Raw genomic sequence first — 10617 nt, forward strand, 5'->3', positions numbered from 1 at the left:
ATAGAGTGTCTTGCAATAGGTAAGACGTTTTTTGAGTTGTATTTTAGGGTAGCTAAGCTGGAAATGGGAATTAATTTTCTTCTTATGGCGTTACTGTCTTTGTTGTGATCCTGCAAATCATTTTTCTGGTGCCAATGTGCTATGTCAGAAATGCAGCACTACTTCTGGATCACAGCATTCCCTAGTATGAGGAGAAGGTAAATATATGCACCGAGAACATGTGTTTGAAGTTCAGAAAAACACCAAACAAAACCAGAAGAACGAGAAGAGGGAAACATCAGCATCTTTAGAATATTAGCACGGGAAGGCATTGCTGGGTAAAACTCACTTACTGGGCCATGGGACGAACCTCCAGGACAGACTGCTGGATAATAGATTTATTCCCTGAAAGGCAGAGCCAGGCTGAGGGTGGTGGGTGTACAGCAGTCATGTGTCTGTCTGCATAAAGTTAGTGAATTGTGGGTTTATTTACTTATTTGTTTATTTCTTGCTTATGAATTTTTGGTAGTGGCTATCCCACCAAACTCCCCTTTTGACTATTTATACTTGGTAGACTTCTGGTGTTCATAAGAGACAAATTACTGTCTCAGTTTGCAGAAAGGCAGTGGGGAAAATGAGAAGTCAGTAGGGCCTGGAAGATGATTGAGTGATGCAGTGGAAGGGAGGCAGGCAAAAAAAAGGGAAAGTGGATACTCAATCCTTGTTTTCTGGGGGAATCTGCCTGGATTGAGTATAATTAAATCTCAGGCTACCAAAGTGGCCTTTGTTCCATTCAGGGAATAGGACTAAGCATCTAAAAGTCGCAGTCTGAGTGGTGACTTGGGATCTAGTCCCTTAAAATTTTTCTGCTTCCAAGAAAACTGTGTCTTAGAGTAAATACTGGGAGAATTTTAAAGGGTGTATTCTTGGGAACTCTATTTTGCTTTAATCTCCCTGTTCTCCCTTTCTTCTTGTCTCATTTTCTCTTGCCTCTCCAATAAGTTCCTATTTTTTCCATTGTGTCATTTGATTTTTTTAATAATTATTTTTTAAAATAATATAGTTGTTTTGTTTTATTGTTTTTGTCTGAAAGCCTTAGTTAAGCTAAAATAACTGAGAGGAAATCCTGTTTTTCCAGCAGAAAAACACTTTTGCTTCGACAATCACTTGGTGTGTTCATCTAAGCAAGAGTTTGATGGTTTCACTGATACAGTATTAAAAGGTTTTGATCATTTTCAGTGTATCCTTTGGAATTTCTCTAAACAGATCTTTTACAGTGGATGCCTGTAGATATTTCTTCTAAAACCTCTGCAGTGCACACTGTTTACAAAAGTTATTTCCATGCAATTCTGTCTTGAAATTAGAATTTTATCAAATACTGAATGAAATTGTTTTAAAATTAAACTCTTTAAGAGGAAGAAGAATTTAAGAAGAAGAATAACTGGGGATGTATTTTAAGTACATTCTGTGTACAGAACTGGTCTTAGAACTTTTATTAATGCTGTCATGTAATTTTTGTTACAATTTTTCTTGTATAGATGAACAGAGACCAGAGTATAACAATTGCCATCACTTGTGCCAACGTTCACAAAGAATTTCTGAAGTTCATTTGTTTAGCCCTCTAGTAAAACTTCCTCTTTTAGTAAAAGGGGCCTTGCAATGGTGTCCTATAAAGATTTCTATCTCTAAGTTTGGGGTGAGCCATTATTAAAATTGGCAAGGTTGTTGCTGAGCTCTTTGCAGGAGTCCTGTGAAAACTATTACAGAAGATACCATTTAGTGGAATACTTGATACTATCCACATACTACAATGCAAAATGTTACTAGAAGTATTAACAGCATAGAAAACTTTTAATAGTAGTTTTATCCTTTTTACCCCTAATGCCAGATACCTTTACACATCATGATTCCAGTCATACGGAGAATATGTATAAAATGATAAAACCTGCTTTTTAAAAGTCATGATGCTAAGGTCCAGTGAGTTAGATGGCTAGACATGTGATTTGTGTCTCACTCAAAGCCTTAAATCTCAATTTCAAGTGAAATAAAGCTGCCTCTTGGCAGCACTGCAAGGGCATGCAGTGCTGCAATTTTAACCTGTTACTGCAGTGACAGGGAAAATTCAGTTTCTGAGCCTCTGGCAGTACTTGGGGTTTGGGTGCAGAATTCCAAATTTGAGAGGGGCAGAGAAAAAATACTTGTTTTGTTTTCTGGTAATTTTGAAGGTTTTTAAGGTGTTCTGGGACCAAAACCTCTGGAAATCAGTAGCAGTAAATCTGTATTAGATGGCAGCAAAGTAGTTCTTTGTAATAGTATAATGCTATGTTAGAATATCATTTGGTCCATAGTTGTCCATTTTAGCTAAGTATTTTATATAATTATCTCACATAGTGTTGTGCAAAGTGCACACACACATAGAAATATGTATATTTAAAAATATGTATATATGTGATTATTAAATCCTGTTTATAAATACTACTATGCTTACAATGCACTGGATAAAGCATATGATATTCCCCTCATTATGAATGAAACATTACTTTGGGAATTTGTCTTAAAAAATTCAATGTTTAATATTCAGAGACCATATACATAAAATATCCAATTTCTAAATCTTTGCGGTGCATCTGTGCATTGCTGAACACTTTTTCCAGGCCCAGAGCATGGTTCTTAATGCAGATGAAGGGCATGTGAACTGAACAGCTGCAGTAGGTTGGATATCTTTCAAAATGCTTCAAGGCATAAGTCAACCACTAATTTTCAAGATAAATTTGATTTTTTTTTCTTGACCATTCAGTATTGATATCTCTCTGACCAGATTTTTAGGGTGTCTCTGGTTAGATCTGTTATTTCAGTTCCTGTAGTAGTCCTAGGTGTTTGAATTTTGCAACAGTATGTCACAGTGAAGGAAAAATTTCAATATTCATTTTCAGCTGGATTATTTTTTATTTATATGGGGTTTTTTTAGCAGTTGTGGACTGAAGTGAACCAAACTGGGAAGATTTAAGTTGCTTTCCATATTTTGAACACAAAGAAATTGATGAACAAAATCACTGTGTTCCAAAATGAACAACAGTATGATGGTTAATGTATTTGTTTTTTACAATATCTGAAAGCACACATAACTAAACCTATTGTGCTAAGCCTATTGCCAAACAATTGGGAATATCAATGTATGATCTGCAAGTATTATTTGGAATTCCAAAAAGTATCTCCCAATAATTTGCACTAAGAAGGAGTGGACAGGAGAACGAACTGAAAGCCAGGGACAGACAAAGGGTTCTGGAGGGGTAGAACAACCCAGGGATGTTTCTATTCATGCTGGTTTTGGTCTGTGAACAGGAAATGTCAGTCTCCCAGTCACTTAAACTTTTTTTGTAAAACAATGTGTTCCTGATGCTAAATACTATAGTTCAAGCAAAAATAATTTTCTCCCCCCATTTGCATTGTTTTCCTACTTGGGGTGGGGTGTTATTTTATAACTAGTTTCCATAGTTGGAAATACAAACTCTTATTTTTTTTCAGCTGTCCTTGCTCATTCTCTTTAGACTTTCCACCTTCACAAGTTTATGAATATCGGAAGAGAAATCATTCCCTGGAGTTCCTTTGATCTCTGCTTGTGACATATTGTTGATGAGAAATTTATTGTAATTATCATTTGAACTATGAATGAGTTGTTGAAATTTTTCATACATTAGATTTTCTGGTGGATGTTGAATGAAGCAGCCTTGTGTTTTCTCACCAGGAGCTGTTCAACAGAATCCAACAGGGCAGCACCATGAAAGTGTGCTGAGGCCAAGTTTGCTTTGCTTTGCAAAGCAAAATGGAAATGCTTTAGTGGGAAAAAAATCAACAAACGTACAATATGAAATTTTACTCTAAGCTTGTGATGTTTCTATGTCTGAAGTATTAAACCCTTCCAAAAGGAGTGTCCATTTTGCTAAGTGAGGTCTCATCTTCTAGGAGTAGGGATTTTGATTGTGATATTTGCTGGAATTAAAACAGAAGAATCCTCAATAAACTTTGAGGTGAGGATGGAATCATTAAACAAAATATATATTAAATCTGACAGTGGAAAACACAAGCAAAGTCAAGAATTCAGTTGCCAGATGCTACAAGGGAAGATGTTCAGAACTGATCTCACAACAGCAAGGGTAACAAAAAGCCTGCAAATTTCTCTTTGAAGAGATTAATTTAAAATATTGTGAGCAATGTGAAGAAGAAATGGATGTGTTTATGCTACCCTGTTCTTCCTAAATGCTAATTTTTTGATTGAGCCTATCTATATTCAATTTGTGTTTTAAGATATTAATTTAACAAGACTTTCTGGACTCATATAAATAATCCATGCAATGTATACATTAATACAGTAGAGTAAATTCCCTTAATCAAATAACTGGGAGTTGTTATTTGCATTGTAGCTTTACCTAGAGGCCTGTTCAGCATAGGAACCCCATCGTGGCAAATATTACCAACCACCCAGGATCAGGGGATTGCGTATTTGTTCCCCTGAGAATCAAAAGGATTTAACAGATTTTTTTATGAATTTGACTTGTGTCCTTTTCATGTCCTGAAATGAAGTTTAGGTATGTGGTTCTGGTTCTTCTGGTTCACTTTAGGTATGTATCCCTCTAAATCAAGTTTATATTCTTAACTCTTTAAGTTTATAATTTTATGTACTGAAGAGAATTTTATGCGTTGCGCTGACAAATTGGAGCGAATTTAAACAAAAGTTGTAAGAGTGGATGTACCAAAGCCCAGTGGGAGCAGGCAAGCATGACTAAGAGTGGAGGCATTCGGAATGAGACTCTGCTGTTCCTCAGGGTGCTGTGTCCAGGGAGTGAGGATCCCTGCTGGGCTTTGCTGGGCAGGGCTGCTGTGCTGCCTCTTGCAGGGTGTTGTGACACCAAGCCTTGCCTTGTTGCGCTGTCAGACTTTGCTCTGTAGGCACATAGACTTGTGAAGATTTTGCTGGTGAGGGAGGAACCCCAGCTCCCAAGGCAGGGCCCAGGCCTGGTCCCAAGAATTGTACATCCATGGAGGTGATAACAGAAAAATCAGAGGACCTAATTCCCCATACCTGAGCAGTTCAGCCATGATTCTTGCATTCATTCGATTCAGTTCACTCAGCCAACGTGTGAAAATGAATTTTTCTTTCTACTGGGTTAGTTTGCTGTTGGCTTAGCAAGCTAAAAAGACTCCTGCAGAAACTGCATAAGTCAGCATAAGGAGTAAGAAAAGAGATCACAGAACTGATTAGGCAAATTCTTCCAAAACCTCCAAATGTGAAAATTAAACAGAAGCAGGGTGTATCTAAAGACTTAAGCAAAAGGTTTGTCACCCAAAAGCAGTGATTGTAGAAAAATTTACATTTTAATTTACTCAAGATTGTTCTGTGAAAAATATCACAGCCCACTTAAACCTTTTCTTGTTTTTCTATTAGCATAAGAAAAGGTATCTTTGAAAAGTACCTGGAAAGCTGATTTTGCAATCCCTGTATTCATTTGCCTAGCACAGAGTACATAGTCTCAGAAGTTAAAAATTCTCTGAATAGTTGCAGACCAATTGTATTTGGGCAACAGTGTGAAACTTCTATGAAGTGGCTGAGAAAACCTTATGAGGCTTTTCTCTGTAGCGCTTGAGAGCGCAGCACAGGCAAAAAGCCTCGTGAATGCAGTGTTGGGGAAAGGAGCAGTTTGTTATCAATCCAGAAATGGCCATCTCACATGCACAAGCCCAGAAGAGAGATCAGTGGCTCCGCTGAGCAGCCAGATAGCCCGTTGTGCTGCTTGGTGAGCAGCTGCCCCTGCTGAACACAGAAAACCTACAAAAAGCCCCAGGGCAATGTCAGAGTGGCAGATTCTTCCAGCCCTTCTGTGCAAAGTATGGGTGTGACACATAAGGACATCAAGCAGCTGCATTAGGGCCCACAGTAAGAAGGGACAGGGCTGAACTGTGGGCTTGTTCCTGTAAATCTCTGCGCAGGGACACTTCAGAGGATGCAGCAACAGCTGGGTGCCATTGCAGATCAAAGTACTGAACCCTGGTTCTCTGGGAATGGGGGGACTCAGCAATGACAGGGGAGGCAGAAACCTGAGTGCACAAATATGGAGATTACCTTTCTTCACTGTTCTCTTTACTACTCGGGTTTGTCAAAAGCTGCTTTGCCATATTGTGCATAGGTGGTGCTTATAACACCAGAGCTCATGCTTCTGACTTTGGTTGGCATGTTTTATCTAGAATCTGTCATATTTTGTAGGGCAAAGAAAATGGAACTGCTATTCATATGCAAAGAATTAAAGACACAAAATGGGAGGGAATCTTGTGTAAAAGAGTAGTTAAAGGTTTTTCCAGAAGGCTTATTTTTTTTTCACTATAGATAAATTCACTTTGCAGTTTAAAAACATCTCTTTTTTTACCCCCCCCCCCCCCACTTTTGTAACAATAGAAACAAAACTATTTGGATGCAGAGTTTTCTTTGTATATAAGAACCTAAATGTGCTTTAGAGTGTATTCAGATCATAGGACTGGCATCCTTGTCTGCATCCATCTGTACCAGCTAAGAGGTTACCACCTCCAGCTTTTTGTCACTTCCCACCTGCCAGAAATTACCACCCTTACTGTTCTGTTGCCAATGCTCCAATGTTGCCCATTTGCTGCAAGGAAGATCACTAGGTTACCTCACATCACCTGTTTTGACTGTTTAAACTAATTTATATTGCTTAAAAGAAATTTTGGCATACTGGTGTGAACTGATCTCCTACAGGAGTTGGATAAAAGTGGTAGCTGGCTAGAAATGATAAAAGTGGTTGGAGTGCTACAGGCAGTAATCCTTGACTGGCCAAGAATATTTGTTAATGGCCTAAGACACACACATGCAATCATTTGCTAGCTTCTGGAAAACTGCCTTACTGATATTTTCTTAATTCCTTACACTTTCAAAATCGAGATCACATATATTAGCTTGTGTGTGATGCTCACTCAGTTCTACTGTGGACATTAGAATCTTTTCACTACAGTATAAATATACAGAAATTAGCTAAAAATAGACAGCATTTTATTGTCATCTTCTAGAAAGCACTAATATCTATGTATCAAATTCATGTGCCCAGAAATAATTTCTAATTCTTCACTTTTAATAAACAACAAAAAGCTGTCTAATTATCCCAAGGCTTTCTTTCATCTCTAAGCCATCATTTCATTCATCTCTAGTGACCAACCTGGTAGTACAGTTATAAGGAAAACAGTACAGATAAACAGAATTAATTCTGTTCATGTCATGTCATGTCATGTCATGTCTTGTCATGACATTCTTCATGTCATGCCAGGAGCACCAAATAGGTGAATTTATCAGCCTTGTTATTTGGTACTACATTTGAGTTCAACCTAGAATTCTCAGAGCTATGTTCTTTACATAAAAACAAAGCAATAATAGTCATAGTTTATGTGGTTAAGTCACAGAAGGTGATAATGTATTATACACTGCCAGAACATTTTGTTTTCCATGTCTCCTCTCTCCAGTTCATTGCATAATTTCCTTTTCCCTCTGGTCCATCCTTCCAAAGCTGTGATAGTATCCAGTAAACATTCATATCAGATCCTAAGTTTTAAAAACACATTGTGTTTAATATTTGCTTTAGAAAATATAGCCTTCTATTGCATTGTGCTGTTTTATATGGACTGAGAAAATCCACATGCCCAGACAGACAATTCAAATCTTCCCTGTCATATAGCAGAGCAACCAAATATAGCACAGTGACATGTTTTCCCAAAAACGATGCTGTATGTAATTCTGCACATGGGACATTGATCCTGTCATCAGAGCAAATTCTAGACCTGGAGACTATTCAGTCTCCCTGAATGTCTTAATGACTTGACACTGAAAAACCAAACCAAATTCATTGTCACCTCTGCTAACTTGGTGACTAAAAGTCTGCATGATGCAAGAAGTGATCTCAGTGCATACTGCTTTTTAGGTTAGAATAATGTGGAATGTTCAGTGCCAGCTGCCAGCACTGCCTTTGTCCACTGCAGAGTCAGTTCCAGCCAAGTTTGTTCTCATTCATGTCTGCATCTTGGCTGAAGAATGACATTTCTGGTAAAATAAAGGAAATAAGCTGAGCATCACCAGCATACTAATGAACCCCAAATTTCCTTTCAGCTGCTGGTAGGCCAGTGAATCCTGCTGAATGAACTCCACAGCACTGTGACAAGGGGGTATGTGCCACAGTCCTCACCATCCAGTTCTCAGGTTCTGGGAGACCTCTGTTGGAAAACGCAGAAAAAAAATCTACAGGAAAAGCCATTTATTCCAACACGGCAATGGTTTTCTTGGGCTCATAAGTGTAATGAAACCAGCATGGACAATTGGACACACAATATTTAGTTAAGAAAATGTGCAACAACTGCATTCTGCACTTTACTGACAGGGAATAAGGATAGCAGAAATAGTCTGTGTCAATTCACTGCTCTTCATATAACCATGAGGAGAGGGTTAATGTGCATCCACACTGATATGTGGGACAATGTGGGAATTAATGATATCAGGGAGGCAAAGGTCTGTGCATTCACATTCCCTGGCACAGCATGTCAGACAGATCCTGTCCTCCTGAGTTTTTCCTCTCAAAGATGAACATCATGCACCTCAGTTGTAAGAACTAAAACTATTTTCTTTCTTTTCTGTAATGAGAAAAGAAATTAACACAGGATGATTTTTAGCCAGCCAGTTATGGGTGTTGTTTTGTTCTCTTTAAAAGCTATCATTGCATGTTCAATTTAAGAAAAACTTTGTTCAAGATCAATAAAATGTAAAATATTAAGAAAGAAAAAAAGGAAAGACTGTTGCTAGCAATAATTGTTTTACTGCTTGATCAGGCACTTGAAAAATGAAAAAATGAAAAACTTGAAAAGAAAAAATGTATTTGAACCTAATTCATCAAAGAAATAGTTCTTACTAGACTGAAACTACTGGGCAATAGATTTGGAGGATACTGGGGGAAATCTTGGTGAAAGAAAGAAAGAAAGAAAGAAAGAAAGAAAGAAAGAAAGAAAGAACGAACGTAAATCAACCATCGAGGGTGTGACAAGCCAGTGGAAAGAAGCAGAAGATGGTTTATGATAATTTAGTTATAGAAAGAAAACCCCATCTTATTCTGAGCTAATTGATGAAAGGGAAGTCAAAGAGAACTTTAAAGAAAAAACAACTAAAACACCCCCCCACCACCACCACTCCATCCCAATTTTAGTTCAGTGCCATGATTGTTGTCCTGCCTATTTTGAGTGTTCCTGGTGCAGTCTGGGCAACACAGACAAAGTGAGAATTTATAACCAAATTCAATGTGGGGCACACTTTGGCTGCTGTCATTGGCAGCAATGAGCAACTACCTCTGTTCTGAACTTTCCAGGCATCATGTCTAGTATTGCTGATGGGATATTGTTGAGATTGCATTTAAAGATTTTTTTTGAAAAGTGTCTCTCTGATAATAGATAATCCATATGCAACTGTGTTGATAGCTGGTGTATATTTTTGCTTCTCAGGCCCTGTATCTATCAGGAGATACATCACATGTTTTCCATGGGGGCTGGCTCAGTTGTTAGAAATGAAAGTCAAGCTCTTTGTTGCCTTTTGTATTCATTTTGTTTTGCAGCAGCATCATGGGTGTTGTTCAGATTTATGGGAGACTGCCTAGACTAAACAACTGCAATTGAAAGCAGCAAAAGTCACACTCTATTCAGTTCATTTTGAATTAGAATAATCTCTTACCCCTCTACAGTGATTTTAATAACTCCCATATTTTTCTGCCATAGATTCACATAAAGGACTTGTTATTTTTTAAAAGATAAATACATGTTCTTCTACCTGGACCTGACAAATCTATTAGCCAAACCTTCCATTAACAAAAGAAAGAGCTTCCTTTATTTTGCACAGGTTCTTTCCTAACCTTTAAGGTAATTAGCTGTAATTATGCTTCTGTGTAATGACAGGGCTGATATTCTAAGTATTCTGAATTTTAACTTTAAGCAGTACTTATTCTAATTCCTGTGGTGCTGTGCAGACATGAGGTAGTGCTCTGTGTTGTAAGCACCTTTGGGGTTACATTTGTTGAAATATGGGGAGAATTATTCCTTAAAATGGATGTTTATTTAGTCCTAAGCATAGATCTCTGTCTCTCAGCTTTATTGCTTATTTTATTAGCTGCTTTAAAATTTACGTAATCCTGGGCGAGGGCTTCTTGGGAATGGAAGTAGGGGTTTTTTGGCTTTTATTAACAAACCTAACACTCTTACACTGGTATAAGATTATTTTTGGGGATGGGCTCTGCTCCACACGTGTTTTGTAGCTGCCTCCCTATGTGGACAGAGATCTTCAGGACAAGTAGAATAATTGGGTAACATAAAAGGTTTGCAATTGTTTGTACAACCTCTGTCATAGTGGTTCATTTTATAAAACTGTCTGAGAGATCCTTAGCCACCCTTGTCAGCTGAACTTTGCTAGGCTGCCACACTTAACTGACATGTAATTTTCACAGCAAAATATTTTTTTATGTATTTCCTCATGTATCAGACTGAACTTCAGAACATACTGGAAGCGTCCCAGAAATCATATGAGAAGTCACAAGGGCAGGGCAGTATTTCTCA

The sequence above is a fragment of the Cinclus cinclus genome, chromosome 13 (assembly GCF_963662255.1).
Source record: "Cinclus cinclus chromosome 13, bCinCin1.1, whole genome shotgun sequence".
In the NCBI taxonomy this organism is placed as follows: domain Eukaryota; kingdom Metazoa; phylum Chordata; class Aves; order Passeriformes; family Cinclidae; genus Cinclus; species Cinclus cinclus.